The 16,435-nt window shown below is 45.2% G+C and overlaps 1 protein-coding gene across 2 annotated transcripts in view; it reads left to right on the plus strand.

The window, feature by feature from the left end:
• The window catches only part of Peli2 (pellino E3 ubiquitin protein ligase family member 2), a 133,672-nt gene that overhangs the window by 11,105 nt on the left and 106,132 nt on the right, over positions 1-16,435 (plus strand). The gene's annotated exons all lie outside the window — the stretch shown is intronic.

Genomic DNA, 16,435 nt, shown 5'->3' on the forward strand with positions numbered 1-16,435 from the left:
TTTGGTAATCCTCAGGCCCTTATGTGACTGCATTTCCTTTCCCTGTCTCTCTACCCCTTTCCTGCCGAGGGACAGTCACTCTCAGTGGTTGTAGCACCATTCTGGCAGTGGCATTTGTGGAACAGTGTGGTCATTTCATCCCATGGGGGCTTCTTGTTTTAGAGACACAAGCTACAAACGATGAACCCCACTGGCCAAGCAGTTGGGGTCTGATACCATTTTTTCCTCTCCACACTCGGTCCTTCCTCCACCCCCTCCGGCCTGGCATTCCAATAGCCCCAGGTCATGGTGTCCCTGTGAGTGTCTGCTGGGGTAGGAGGAAGTAGGATGACATCAGAGCCCACTGTTCCCCTTTCCCTGTCTGTGGAGGTTCTTTCTAGTAGTCATTGTAAGAAGCGGCTGGCTGCTGTCTTCCAGGCCACTACTGTGGTGTTTCAAAGCCTTTCTAGCTTCCAAGGGGGCCCGCCATCTGACAGCTCTGACCTTATGACTGTGGGCCGCCATCTGACAGCTCTAACCTTACGACTGTGGCACACAGCCTTGGGGTCCTTCCTCCTTCCCTTTGCTGTTGGGGAGCTTTTTAGACCAATGTTTTTATTAGGCTGATAGCTTAAGGAAGGCGCCTCAGCCACCTTTCCTTCCTCAGTAAAGACTGGCGTTTACCTGTGTCTCAGAGTTGCTATTTGTGGAGTTTTCCTTTCCTGTCTCTTCGTCTTCCTGTTATTGATTAAGGGAAAAGACTCACAACTTCTGTCTCCTCAGTACAGCTTGTTCCAGTAATGAAACGCATTCAGCTCATCGGAGGAGCACAGGCCAGCAGCAGGCTGGGAAAGGGGACTTCTGCTAGCTTAAACTAAGTGTTAAACTGGACCAGATTCAAGGCTTTGATGAGACTTAGTGACTTAGACCGTGGGAAAGTTTTATGGTGTGTGGGTTCAACCTTCCTGTGACTTCAGTAACATGCTTGATGAGGTACCCATGACCCTGTGTTTCTCAAAACATTCTTAGCAAACAGGAATCCTAAGATACCAGCTGGTAAAATACCAGGGAGCAGATTGAGCCTCTTGATGAGCAATATTAGGCATTAATGTGGGGGAAAACTGAGGCTTGGGAATGCTACAGGAAAGGGATCGGTCAACATATCTTGATAATGCAAGAAACTACGGGGAGGGAGGGAGACTCAGAGTGACTCATTCACCAGAATGCCCTTCAATGGAATTACTTACAGCAGATATCTGCTCGTGTAATGCTGTTTTAAATAGAAAAGGACACAAGTCACTTCTCCCACAAGATGAGAGAGAAAACCCACATCTGCATCCCGATAGTTACTTTTATTCTCCTCTACCATGAGACAAAGTGCATGCTTATCCCACACGGGATAGCACAGCTCAAACTGTCCCATAGGATGTGAGAGCAGAGTGTTCTGTGGGAGGCAGCCAGGACACGACCATAGCCCCTTCCCACCATGGGCTCAGTCATAACTGATCTAGAGGAAGCAATGTCCTCTCCACTGAGAAAACTAAGCTGAATTCTGGAGCACCGACTACATCATGATCAAAGGATGCTGATGTTCAGGAATTTAACCGGTTAAACTCATGCATTTCAGCTTCTGGAAGTTTGTGTTGTGATGCTCCATGGCTCACAAGACTGCATTGAGCCTGTGGCACTGTCAGGAATAATTTTCACTTAAGATCAGAAACAGGTAAAGTTGTGGTTATGATTTGCAGTGCAGGAGGCTTCTTTCTGGGTCAGCAGGGTGTGGAGAATGGGGTAGTGGGAGTGGAGGTTTCTGGGAGTCCTGCTGGAGCCGGCTCTGCTCATTCTTCCCCTGGAGCTCCTCTTCCTCCAGACTCAGGGCAGGGGTCAAAGGATGTCCGCCCCTGGTCTTCCTGTTCAGACTAAGTAGACAAGGGAGCCCCACTCCGCTGAGAGAAGGGCTTTCTTGTTGGTCCCTAGACTCAGACTAAGAGAATCTCTGACCTAATACAACCAATTTATTCTCTTGATTGCACTAACCGCTATACAGAAATCACTGAACAAAAATCCCCTCCTCGGGTTTGCTTGAGAATTTGTTTTTAACCTTCAGTTTCACTGAGCTTAAATCCACTTTTAAGTTACATGTCCTGGATTCTTGCAACTTACAGATATTAATACCAATCATTTTAGCTTTTCTCTACTGAAAACAGTTGTAAATGGAAACAAGTTTTAAGGCAGACTGTTTATACTCTAGCAACATGGTCTTACCCTGAAGAGTTGTATAACAAAAGTCTATGTGAAGAATTTATTTCAAAGGCAATGATAATTTTATTAGTTTTGCAACTCACGATCTAGTTATGCTTCTTTTACAAGCATTTTATGTACTTCACTTTACACTTACCATATGAGTTCCTTTAAAAAGTATTAGCCAACTAGCATTTTTAAAAAAGAGAATTTGATTCATGCTAAAATTTTAAAATACATCCAACACATCTTTTCCTCATCAAAGTAGGTCTGAGTTAATCGGCCATTTAACACAAACTCTGTTTTTGGAGGGCGAGGAAGGACAGGAATTATCCTGTCATTTCTAAGGTCCCTGTCTTCACAGGATACACTAGAGGAGAATCAAGCAGGCCTAGAAGACTTCAGAAAGGCTATCATATGTGAGGAGGTGTGGCCTCTGAGAGTAAGTCGGTGTAAGCAGAGGAAAGGCTCCTCCAGGATGGTAAATTCTATGCCTGCACTTCTTAGGCAAGCTGGGGACACTCACCCTGCCCTCAGTGCTTTCCCTCCCCAGTCTTTGAAATGTCCTGACCTTTCTCCTCCTACTTTTTCATCCTCTGTGCTTCTGCATCAGTCCCTTCTGCCTCCTAGCTGCCCACCCCATCCTGGTTTCTTTAGGGTGTAGCTTAGGTGCAGCCTCCAAAGGGTGTTCAACCACCTCTCCCTGCATCCCCTCCACCCCCCAGCAAGGATGTCTAGTGAGGCCTCTGTGCTTCCTCAGTGTCCCCTCAGCTGCTCTGTGCCCCATACCTACCATGGCAAAGTTGGGCAGAGGGAGTAAAGACCAGCTTCTCCGGATGTAGGAACAGCACTCTATTCCTTGGTACCTTGTTCTGGTTTCAAAATGCATTATGCCCCTAAAGTAGGTATTTATTTATTCATCCTTAACAGGGCTTCTAAAAGCCTTCCAGTGGCCTTCTGAGGTGCAGCAGGTTGTAGAGTTGCTCAGTGCACAGTCCTGGTGGTGCCCAGTGACACTTGAGTGTCCCTGACAGCTGCGGTACTCTGAAGCCAACTTGAGTTTACATTTTCCTCCTCATCAGAAGGAACCAGAGATCTTACCATTAAATTCGGTTTCCTTTTTTGCTGGTGGGAATGTGGCCTGCAGAGGATGATAAGCCATCTCTCCCCTCTTGTTTTTTTTATTTTATTTTATTTTTTTATCTACTCCTCACTAGCCTTCACTCTGTGGAATTCTCAAATGAATATTCATCTCCTTTCCCCATTCCCACTCCTTTCCTTGTAGGGGCCATGGTAAATAATGAAATGTCTGAAATTCAGATGATTCATGTGGTTTAGGGGAAAGAAAAGGGGAGAATGTGCTGACTTAAATGACTTTCTTGTGAGTTAGCTGGCAGTGTAATTGGGTAAAGCACTGTGAATTCAGGACCTTGTTTTGAGTGGTGTCTGCAACAGCATCCCTGTATTCTAAGTGGGAAGTAGACACAGACCAAGCTCTGTGAGCGCAGCCATCCTCATGACTTCCCAGCACAGAAGGGAAGGACTGGCCACTCAGTGTACGCATGGGTCTTTGGGAGAAATGATTTGTGAGCTATGGTTTTATAAAGTGGCTTAATAAAGCTGTTCATCGGTATCCCTTGGGTTAAAAAAGCAGCTGTCTTATGGTGAGTATCTGGCTGAGGAGTTTTGCCTAGTAGATCTTCTTTCTAGTATATGATGAACACCTGTCTGTAAACAAATGACCAGGAGATCACAGCCCTTCAAGAATGGTAGCTCAAGATTTGGATGGGTGTGTCTGATGAGTAAATTTATTACTGAAGATATCGCTCAAAAGAGATTTCTCCAAGAGGTGGCATTTCACTTTTCTTTGAGGAATGTGTCAGCTGCATATGGTAACTATTATTAAGTTGAAAACAGCCTTTATATCCCTGCTACAATATATTTTAAGATCTAGAATGTTTATTTCTTCTGGACCAGAGATGCAGGACCAACAATGTAATCCTGTGAAAGTTTTGCTCACTAAGGACTCCAGGCTGAGTGGTTAACGGTCTGTATATATGGTAGAGACTCTGCTTGGCTGGCACACCTCGGGGGTGTGTGCTGGCACACCTCAGGAGTGTGTGCTGGCACACCATGGGTGTTGAGGGTGAACTGGTTGCTTAGCAGAAATTGCCATTGAAGAATTTTTCTTTTGTCTAAGTTACAGATGATTTTTTTTCAAGTACAACTACTATCTAGCTGAGTCTTCATTGATCTTTATGTATATTAGTGATCACCAGGTAACTGTGAAATTAAAAGAGGTGGAGAACAGGAATCTATGGGAATACTCTAAAAGTTTGTCTCAAGTGTTAGTTCCTGTAAAGTTAGAAAGTGAAAGTTCAGCATTTCACGGGTCTCCACCCTTTAGATGGATGGTTGGGATGGTCAGGAGACTTCTGTGTCCCTGGCCAAGGATTCTCAAACATTCTGTGCAGCTGGCTTCTTCAGTCCCTCAGCTGGGTGGGTGGCTTATCGAGGCCAGGGTGTCTTTTTGTCATTCCCAGAGTGTCTGGATTTAGACAATGGGACAACAAAATAAACATGCCAGCCCACGCATCTGTGGACCATGTAATTTAGAAGGATCCCTGTTAGCTAATTATATTTTTAACCTTCGAAACCAGAGTTTCTTGCAATGCTTTGGGCCAGGGAAAATGAGATTAAATCATGGTTTCGACCTAGGAGAATTGGGAGCAGAAAGCCAAGCTGGGGCTGTCATCTGTGATCTGTCATTCTCCAGGGCTGCTCATCTAGAAGAAATGCCTTTGTTGAAATAAGAATAAAAACAGTAATTGACTACTTCAGCCTCCTGACCTTGGTGATTACTACATCCTCTGATGTAATTTATTAGTGTAATTTATGGAGTGCCAAGGGTTTTAATTAATGAATAAAGCTCGGATTGATGTGGGTTCCTGCCAATGGTCTCACTCTTAAAATGTCTTTTCCCTCTACTTTCTCTCTCCTACTCTTCCTCTTTCTCCTCTTCCTTCCTCCTCTCTTACTTTCCTCTTCCCCTAATCCCTCTGTTTTCCCCCTGCCCTTTCCCCTCCCACTTCCTCCTTTCCTTCCTTCCTTCCCCCTCCTCCACTTCCTTTTCTTTTGTCTTCTATCTTCTGTGCTTCTCTGACAGCTTTCCTTTTAGGTAGTCTGACGCATCTCCTTAAAGCCAGGCTTCCCAGCCTTCTGAGTGGTGGCACCTCCCCGTGGGGGTGCCTCCTCTCACAGATGTCAGTCTGTTTGAGTAGCACCTCCCCGTGGGGGTGCCTCCTCTCACCGATGTCAGTTTGTTTGGGTGCTGGCGGGTTTACCCACTAGGTTGTTTTCATTCGTTCACTACACTGGAGGGAAACAGCATTAGAGTTGCAGGAATTGGAAGTGGGTTTCATAATGTCTCTCAGAAAGTGCTTTATGCCTCAGTAGTAACATGAGACTCCTGCAGTATATTTTTTCTTCTTCTCTCTTAGAAGGGAGAGGCTGTTGAATGTGCATAGTAATATGATTTTTCTCTCTGTAAACTTGAGAAAATTTCTTCTGTAATCGTTGGAACAAACAACAGGGAAAACAGAACTTTTTGAGCCATGTGACATGTAATCATGTAATCAGTGTGTCTGGATTAGAAGGCATAAAGAAAGCAAAGCTTCCTAAATGGAGTGGGTCCTCTGGCTCTTTTCTGCCACCTCGGTAGAAGCATTCAGCCGCCCTAACTCTGCTTCTTTGTCCCCTGGGGATCCTGCCGACCGATTGTCTAAGGTTGATCCTCAACAGAGATTGTGCTTGTTCGTATATGAAGGAAGAGGGCGAGAGAAGGCCTTCGTCTGAAGTTATCTAGCAGTGCAGTTTATACATGGAAAAAGAGCCTCTTTAACTGATAGGTGGGCTTCCAGCTTTGTCAAATAGCATTTAGAAGGCACAGTTGTCACTTCGTGGATCCAGTTTGAGGCTTTGGGCTTATGGTTTGAGTTTCAGATCCAAAACTGTTCAACGTTTTCCTGTGTTGCTTCAGGGAGTTGAACCAGATTGATCTCTGCAGAAAAGCTCGGAAGTCTACTCTGTTGAGTCTTGAAATCTCTTTCATTCAGCTTGAAATGAAGCAAGAACACCCGCCTCAGGTTTCCTGGACATTGGGTATTTCTGCCTGTAGTGGGCAGGACAGGCTCCAGGAAACATGTTTGCTTTATGCCTTAAGGGGTAGCTTTGCTCCAGGTACCCACTGGAGGAGAGCTGCTCCATGTGCCCACGTGCTCAGGGAGTAGAGATGAGCATGCCCATTAGAATATCACACTGTTTGGTTGCTTTCTCCAGGAAAGAAAACATAGTCCTATGTGACTTTTTTCCCCTCAAACTGTCAAGTATTTGACATTTTAAAATTTTCTGTAATGTCTCTGCAGTAAAGGTGGCGTAGGCTGCCACCCAGGAGCAGTGCGCAACAGGGATTTACTCAAGACGTTTGGGATTGGAATCTTTGTAAAACATCCTCTTTGACATGCTTTAAAGCCAGGGTTTCCTGATAGGGATATCTGAGTAATGATGGGGTATTTAAATATTAAAGGTTTGTTCTATTAAGCTAATCCTTGCATGCTTTCTCTTTCTCACTGTAACTGGTTTGTGGTTTTACTCAAGAAGCAAATGGTTGGAGGTCCACTGTCTGTCACATAAAGCCTGCTCATTCATCCCGCTCACTTGGAAAGGGTTCTCTCTCCTGAGGTCATTGGCATGTTTGTTTTCTCAGGTGACTTCTACTTCTCCCGCTGACAGAGCTGATGAGCATGTGGGGGGAAACCTGGCTTGGATGTGATCTTAGCTGACAGGAGCTGGAGGGATTTTCAGAAGGGTGGCTACATTGTGGCAGGGACAGCTGGGTGGAGGTGGAGTCTTCGGGGAAAGCCATAGGATCTTTAATTATCTAACCCAGCACCAGGCCCTGGCCTGACCTTACCCTATGGCTCTCCTTAGTTCGCGCTGTGGCTGTCCGTGGAGAAGGAAGCCAGGAAGGAAAGGAAAACAGATGGGCCAGCGAAGGGAAGTTCGGGGCAGGAGACACGGGAGAAGAGAGCTGCAGGGCTGCTGAGTGCAGTGAGTGGGAATTAGAACAAGGTGTTCTGTGGATCCCATGGGCTTGCACATTGTCCTATACTGAATATGAAGTATATAACAATTGATTGGCATGTATGTTTTGTCTGCAGTTGCTAAGTAGAATATCCTACAGTTTCATGTGTAAGCCATTATTGAATCCTATTCATCACCCCTTTGTCATCATATTATCTCCTTTCTCTCCTCTTCTTTGGGTACGTTGTTATTTTAGTTCACTGAGCTTATTTTTATGTCTTATAGTGGCACACACACATTTGTGTGTGTGTGCATGGGAATTCATTTTTTAAATTTAAATTTTTTCCTTTCCTTGAAAATAGATTTACCCCCCTCAAATAATGTATCCTGATTGTGGTATGCTTTTCCTCCAGTCTTCCAGTTCCTCCCCCACCCCCACCTCTACCCCCCACCCCCACCCCGATGTATGCCCTTTCTCATTAGAAAACAAACAAGTTTCTAAGGCATAATGATAAAATAAAATGTAATTAAGCTAAAACAAAAACTAACACACTGGAATTGGACAAAACAGAGTTCCAGTAGTACAGTGGGTTAGCCTGTGGTACATATGTTAGCCTGTGGTACATATATGTCAGTGCAGAATTGGACAAAACAAGCAGAAGGAAATGAGCTCAGGAGAAGGCACAGCATCAGGGACCCGTTGTTCACACACTTGGGAATCCCGTGATAGATCTGCAGAGGACCCGGCGCAGACCTGTCCAGCCCTGTGCAGGCCGCCTCAGTCTCTGCGAGATCTTGTTGACTTAGAGGGCCTTGTATCTTGGTGGCCTCCATCCTCTTAGACCCCCTCTGCCTCCTTTCCACTGATCTATGAGGGGGGGGATTTGATGGAGACATCCTCCTGTTTAGGGCTAAGGGTTCCAGAGTCTCCCTCTCCACATGATGTCTGGCTGTGGGTCTGTATTTGTTCCTATCTGCTGCAGGAGGATGCTTCCTTAGAGTGACTTTTAAGCCTGAGGGCCTTTTCATGCTAACATGCTAACTACCACTTAGGCTTTGGTTGGCTCCTCCTCTGTCTTTTCTTTTTGGGGATGGTGGCTGTTTTTCTCTGTCATAGGAATATTTTTAAAGCTAATTTTCTAAATATGTTATTCCTGTACCCAGTGAGACGGCACTAAAAATGCTGGGGCCAGAAGTCCTGATGATGGTCTCCCATGCTGCCGCTATGTGAAGCATGCTCACAGGTGAAATCCATTCCTTCCCTAAAACACTTGGCACAGACTGGCTTTCCTAAAGGAGGAGGCCAGGATTCTGGTATTGGAGGTGCAGTCTTGGTGTGGGGTGCGACGTTGCTCTGGAAATTGGCTTTCATCAGAAATTAATGGCTGTCTCTGGTCATGACCAAATGATGCCCCGTTCCTGGAGCACACCCAATTCAGAGCTGAGCTCCTCACTTGAGTGAGAAGCTTTGTAATGTTTTAGAGCTGATATGTTCTTTGATGAATGTCTGTGGACAACTTGGGATTTTTTTTTTTTTAATCTGCTCTTTCCAAAACAAACTTCTCCCTCCTCTTGTTGTTATTTACTTAAAATACGCAACAAATAACACCAAGGTTGCTTTAAGTGAAACTCATTGGACTAGCCACACATTAATTCAGTTTTCAAACATAGCCAAAGCGGCAGTACAAGCGGCAGCGGCATTGCTTGCCAGTCGATTTTGCCTTTGTAGTGGGACCTGAAAGGGAAGGTGTATGAATTTAGCAAACCTTTGAAAGGGACTTCTGAGTTACTTTTGGGGGTGAGATTTGGTCTTCCCTTGTTGGACTCCAGCACAGAAAGACAGCGATGAGGCCTACAGGGGCCCAGAAGTGTTTTGTTCGAAATTCTGATTTAATGAGACTTGAAGGAAAATGGATGGCTAAAGAACCTAGTCCTCATGGGATGAAGTGAACCGATGCTAGAGGTTGACTTGGTACCAGACAGTCTCACTTCATCCAAAGGCACATAGAGAAGGCCAGAAGAATAGGGCAGGTCCTGGAGTCCAGAGCTCTGCTAGCCAGAGCGGAGCTCTAGGGTGCAGCCACAGCCACTGAACATCGATTTCTGCTGTTCTCCCAGGCACCTTGTTGTCCAGTTGTCCTACTAACCTGAGAAAGGATGAGGTCAGTAATGTGTGAACTGGTTTGGAATGCAGGCTCGGGCTGGCAGGCAAGTGTAGCGGTTGGGACAAGGCAACTGCTACGCTTGCCTGGTCCCAAGCTGTTTGCCATGAGTCCTGGCTTCTGCAGAGATGAAAGTGTAACTTGATCACTTGATTCATAATGAAGATGTTTAACACTCTTCAGGCACTATTCCCTCTGCTGGGTTGGTGAATGGGAAAATTAAGTGCAGGAAGCTGTTGCCAGACCAGAGTCTGGTTGGTACCCAGTGGGCCTTGGTGACTCATGTGGGTGAGAGGATTGGGGAGACAGGAGCGGCAGGCATGTGAGTGGCTGGCAGGCACGACACCTCTTCTTTTCCTGCTATTCTCCTTCTGAGGCAAACTGCCTCCCCAGTGTTGAGGAGCTGATTTGTTTCATGGACTGCATCTCAAGATTCCAAGTATGTGTAGTTCAGTTGGGAGAGTGTATCTCAAGATTTCAGGTATTTCATTCCAAGGAACATCTTTTGTAGCATTGTACTTAGGCACCAGCAAAGCTTAAGCAGGTGCAGGATGTATCATCTGGCCGGTCCTGGTACTTTACAGTTGTGAGGAGTTCTTTCATGAGCACTGAACTTTAGTATACAGTGACTAGAACACACCAATCCCTCCTTTTAGAAACCTTTGAAGAAATAGTCGTGGGCTCACGAGCAGATGTTGACATTGGTCTGTGTTACCTTTAAAATGGTTTCTTACCCTCTAAAGTCAAAAGAAATGGCTGGAATTGTAGGTAACTTGGAAGAGTCTTTGCCTAGGAGAAACCCTTGGTCACATATCTGGCACCCCAGAATCTAGGCATGGTGACACATGTCTATAATTATAGCAGTTGGAAGTCGGAGGCAAGAAGATCAGGTTCAAAGTCATCTTTGTCTACATAATGAGTTCTTCTTTTTTTCTTTATAAAGATGTACTTGTTTTTGTTTTTGTTTTTTATGTACATTGGTGTCAACCTGGGATACGGGAGACATTGTCTCTAAATAAGTAAATAAACAAGATACAACAAATGTAACTGCTGATCAAATAATGTAAACAACAGGTGTGCCACTTAAAAACATCAGAGGGAAATGGGCCATTCTGCATGCTGTTATCTCTAACAGATTTTGGTGTTATCCACCGTGCTTCCTGAGAACATGGGCTGTCAACAGGTTGTTCCAAGCCTGCTTGCCATTACCCTCTCATTTACCATTAATTACCCTTGGACAGAGTGCAGTTTATAACTTGTCAGAGAATTAAGAATTTAAGGTTTAGGGATGGCTTTTTCTGTGAGCTCTGATCCTAACCTAGAAATATTTGACTTTAGAAAAATTTGGGGTGTATTTCATATAAAGCCCCTCTCCCCCTAGAACTTGAAAATGAGACCATGTTCTGTTTTGTCATGCCCCTGTATCTGATAGGAGAAACCAAGAGCAGTAGCAGCAGGAGATCGAAGCATTGCTAGCGATGAACTGGTACAGCTATGGCTAACCGAAGTGTTCCTAATGTCTTATACTAATCACTACTTCTTAAATAAGCTTTAATGTATCCATTGCTGAAGACTCAGGAAATACAAACCGAGTAAAGGATCTGTCAGTCCCTCAGAGCCCCTCCCGGCTCTTGGCTGGGGCTCCCCTGGCCACTGATGGCTCTTGCTGCAGTGCAGCAGCTCCTCCCTTCACTGCAGCCCCAGGGGCCCTTTCAGGAAACTGAATCAAGTTTGCTCACACAGGGGCTTTTAGGCCTATGAGCTGTGCTCTCCTGTCCCTTGTCCTGTAGTTCTGTCCAAGCCTCTGGTATGACTTATTTTGTGTTTGCTCACTTGATTTTTGTGTTTTTCTCTGTATGAACTTGGTGAGCCCAGGGACCGAGTCATTGTAGTATCAGTGTCTGTGAGTTGGAGGGGCTTGATGGGGCTCGTTAAATGTCTAGTGAATGAATGGTTTCCATTTGTTTCTCATTGCATACACAAGTGCACACAATTGCATGTGGTTGTTGTTGCAGGATTCCCTGTTCTGTCCAACCCCCGCACCCCGACACCATCAGTACGGCTCTTTTTCATTTTGAATCACAAGGTTGCTAGGTCTGTGATGGTGACTCTGTGGGTTAATCATGAGGGTTTCCAAAAACACGGCCTGGTAGGGCACAGAGCCTTTAAAGAGCTGGGAAGGGGTCAGCAGCCTGGTGTGCAAAGTTGTGAACAAGAGAACCAGCCTCAGAGCAGATGGAAGGCGAGGACCCACACCTGAAAGTGACACACACACTGTGGAATGAGCTCACCTGCACCATGCACATGAACATGTATGTACACACGTGCCTGTAACGCATGCACAAAGAGGATGAAATTATGATATGCTTTTGAAAAAGCACTAAGAGTTGCTGTTTATGATATTTATGTTTAATGAAAATAGATACATGCAGCCTTGCTGTTTTTACCACTTCCAAAATACTCGGCCAGATTTAGATCTCTTTGGACAGCAAGTCTTTTTTTCTTTCTGTTTTGAAATAACTTAAATCCTGCATAAAATCGTAAATACAGTACAAAGATTTTGTGTACCCCTTTTACTCAGCTTCCTTTAGCGTCACCAGTGTTTATAACTACTGAACAATTCCGAACCAGGAGACAAGACATCCCAGAGCCCAATCTGCAGACGCCACGTGGATTCCACCTGTCTTCCCCCGTGTCCTCTGCCCTCGCTGCAGCGCGAGCCCGGCTGCCAGGGTCCATCACTCCTGTGTCTTCTGCCTTCGCTGCGGCACAAGCCCGGCTGCCAGGGTCCAACACTTGTCAGCTCTCCACTCTCCAGCAGCTCTGAGAATTCTTTAGCCAGTGCTACCAAGGCTTTTGGTGAGCACCAACCAGTGACAGGGTCTCATGACTGGCAGTGGCATGATTTCTCACTAAGTCCACAGATGTAATAACCCGATGGTGAGTGGGGCCACAGTGATGGAGCGCCTTATCTTGGTCTCGGGTAAGGGGGTATGGCTGCTTAGCTTTGCTGTAAACGTACTGTTTGCCCCCTGTAATAGATAAATGTCTTGGGAAGACCTCCCCAAATGGATTTTTTTGTGTGTGTGTGTCTCTCCTTATCTTTCTTTTATTGAATTTAGTGTCTGTCAGTGGTTTACCAGGGACAGTTTCTGATTACCAAGGTGTGTTTTCCTAATGGTGATTTATCCTCCTTTCATATTCACTGATTTTAATTCTGAGAGGAGTGGCTGTTTTATCTCCTCTAGGTATGTCCTTATTCAGTAGTTTATTTGAAAACTGAGTTAATATTTACTTTCCATGGTTGCAATCTCAAATTTGTACCCTGACCCCCAAAATACTCCCCACTTTTCAGATTGCTTCAGCTTTGACTGTCAGCAAACGTGGGTTGGCCCTGCCCCTGCTGATGTACCCCATCCTTGGCTGTGTGCATCTTCTGTTGTGGCACTCTAAGGTGTTTCAGGCACATCCATATTTCACCCAGTCTATCCCTGAAATCTGATGTATTTCTTATTGAAGGATAATAATATCCAGAAACTGGAGGTGGATGATCAGACAGGTCATTGCCACTCTAGATCCTTTCAGTTTCTTCTAGGAAACACACACACACACACACACACACACACACACACACACGTACACACACATGCCTGCACACGCACACGCCTGCACACGCACACACGTACACACACACATACACACACCTGCACGCACACACGCCTGCACACATGCTACATAGTACGTATATGCATGTACATGTACTTGCACACATACATGCATATACACATTACATACATTTCTGTATTTATCTGTATGTTTGTGTATGTGTTTATATATTAGCATATTCCTCTCTCTGACTCCAATCTGATATTATAAGGTACATTTTAGCATTCTCCTTTCCTTTGTTTGAAATTGAACTTTTAAGAATGAGAAATGGTCTATTTACGTACTCACTCAATTCACTGAATTATTGAAGACTGAACTGGAGCAAGAGGATAAGTGGGGGATATATCACACATCTTTCAAAGAGTTGGTTGGCATGTTTCAAGATGGTGACTGGTCTGGCTGAATCCTAACTCCATAGATTGTGACATAGGACAGATTTGAACTGTCAACAGGTGGGATTTCATCTTCAGGAGACTTATCAGTTGTTCTTGGAAGGCTTTCCAGCTGTTTGAGTCAGGGTTATATCAGGGTTCTGCGATAGCAAGGACATGAAACAGTTTAAGAGAGAAAACACCTATTTGTAATTTGTGAGCTGGTTTGTTGTACTTCTGTCTCACGGGGCTCCAGTCCTGTCCTGTAACCCCAGCACCAGTGTTCAGTGGCCATCCGTCAAGTAGACAGAACGAGGAAGACTTCTCATCCTAATGTGTTACTATCACTAGTTTTAGCCTTGGCCAATGTTCCCATTAAGAGACAAGAACAAAGTGAAAAACCCAATTTGGAAGGGTATAGAGAGACAAGAGCTGAGGGTTAGGTTAGGACTACGACTCGTTTGCCGCCTGCTTCTCCTGTTGCTCCTTCCGGTAGTTCTGCTTTGGTTAGTTTTTAACCCAACTCACCATAGTTTCAAACTTCAGGATAGGTTTGCTGAGGGCAGTGTCAGTATTAGACAGTGGAAATTTCCATGCTTGTTTTTTGAGTAGCAGGAGAATGAACACTACATTTACCTAAGTGTCACGGACTGGGATTTCTTACGGGGGTCCCTTGTTCTGCAGGACGATGGGTTCTGGCCAGGTGTGCACGGGATTCGGCTTTGACAAACAGACTAGACATGAGTGGTGTAAGGTCTGAGTGTATTTCTCAAATAATGACATGAGGCTTTTACAATTATTGCAAAAGAGAAAAATGAAAAATCTGGCAGCTCAGTAGTCGAGGTACATCTGAGGCCATCTAAAACACCCTGGATCTAAAACATCAGCCATCTCCTCTGGACTGGCACAGCACTCCCGGGCTCTGAGTAGGTTCAGGCTGCATGGTCCTGGCCGGAGTCCCAGGGGCTGTGGATGCACGAGCCAGGAGGGTACAGGTTTGAATCTAGAGTCCTCAATGTCGAATGCTCGAATCTTCAATGTTGAATGCTCGAATCTCGAATGTTCAATCTCTTGAATCTCGACTGGTGCTGCATACCCCCTCCCCCCAGCCCAAGCGCTCTGGGCCTGGGGGGACTACGGACTGCATGAATCTTAAGTCCTAGTCCACCAAAGTTCTGGTTCTAGTCCGAGTGTGAGCGAGTCTAAATGCTGAATGCCGACTGTTGTATCTAGAATGCTCAATGCTGAAGACTGTCTCACACACACACTCTCAGATTAAGGTCCTGCCCATCTTAGGTAAAACACCCACTATGCTAATCTTTTGGGGAAGTAGAGACAGTCTCTTGTTAATTCTTAGGAGTGGTTCAGCTGTAGTACATGACTGAGAATGAGGATTTTACTTGACCTTGTCTTGGGATAAGTCTCTCATTCTGCGAGCTTCAGTGCCCTACCCATAATGCTGGAGGCAATTAGTTAGAATGGCTTAACATTCCAAGCCAGGGTTTGACTAGGACGTTGGAACATTGGTGAAGGTCAGAGAGCAATGTCCGAATTTTCTCTTGCTAGCTGTAAAGAAATGATATCTTGGTGAGTTCCTAGCACACAAGTACGAGGACATATCTGGGCTACCTCTGAGTTTGGGGTGCCAGGAGACAATGCGGAGGCAGGAGACCGACTTTCCTTGAAGTTTACGCCTCAAATACCGCCATCACGCAAAGTGTGTGTGGCACCTAAGTGTCTGGCCAGAGTTGATACTTTGCCTTGCACTGGGGCCATTGAGAGGAAAGGCAGTTGGCTCTGCTATATCCTAGTAAATGCCACCATTGAGATATGAAGTGATCTCCTAAGGGCTTATATGCTGAAGGCCTGGCCTCTAGCTGTAGATCCAGTTCCTGAGAGGTGATTGGATCCTGACATCTGTGACCTCATTGGTGGGTTAACTACTTACAGATTTATAGTACACTGGCTGGTATTGGCAGATGGTGAAAGCAAGAAGTGGAGTGGCATCCATGTGGGTGACGTAGGGGCCCGTGTGGTTGATGTAAGGGTCCATGTGGATGACATAGGGACCTGTGTAGGTTACGTAGGGGCTTGTGTAGGTGACATAGGAGTCCTGGCTGAGTTATGTTGGGGCTCGTGTGGGTGACGTAGGTCTCTTTGAATGTGCTTTGGAAAGAGTTGCATTGTCCTGTGCAACTTCTGGTTGCTGTGAAGGGAGCTCTCCATATCACATGCCTCCCACCATGATAATCATGCCATGAGCCTGAAGACCCTGGAGCCAGGAAACCATGCACCAAAACCTCTGAAGACATGAGTCAGAATGTGTTGTCTCAGGTGTTTGACACAGTGATGACAAACCATAGCATATGTACTTTCTGTTTTGAGAATTCTCTTCCAAAGGGAAAAGATATTGGGTCTCTTCAGTGTTGAGTTAAAATTATTTTTTTTTCTTTTCATTTTTCTTTTTTTCCTTTTTAAAATAACAGTGCTTAGGTTTATAGAAACTAGAAACTAGGTTGTCTTTTGCTACTTCAGAAAAACTAGTGGGTAATGAAATACAAAACTACAAAGTTGGGTAAATTTGGACCTGTCAATTTTATGTAGTAAATGGTGTTTTGCTTTAAATAAAAGCAAAGTATGATCTTCAATACAGCATTCTGTGTTGACTGGTGCCTTGAGTCTGGCCTGCCACTGTGCCGTGGGATGGCTCTTCCCTCCTGTGATTCAGTCATGAGGCCACTGTGGCCTTGGTTTTGTAGAGTGCAATGTGGTTTTCCCCACTTCCTTCTGTAGTCCCAAGTGCACCGTCTGTATAGTACCTACCTCCGTTAGGTTCTTGGTGTTGGATGACAAGAGAGAGACGCTTGCTCTGTTTCAGTTGGAATGCAGTCAAGTCAGGGCACCGAAAAAGAAAATGCCCCATGCTTCTCCAAG

This window comes from Mastomys coucha, unplaced genomic scaffold (assembly GCF_008632895.1).
Source record: "Mastomys coucha isolate ucsf_1 unplaced genomic scaffold, UCSF_Mcou_1 pScaffold9, whole genome shotgun sequence".
Classification (NCBI taxonomy): Eukaryota; Metazoa; Chordata; class Mammalia; order Rodentia; family Muridae; genus Mastomys; species Mastomys coucha.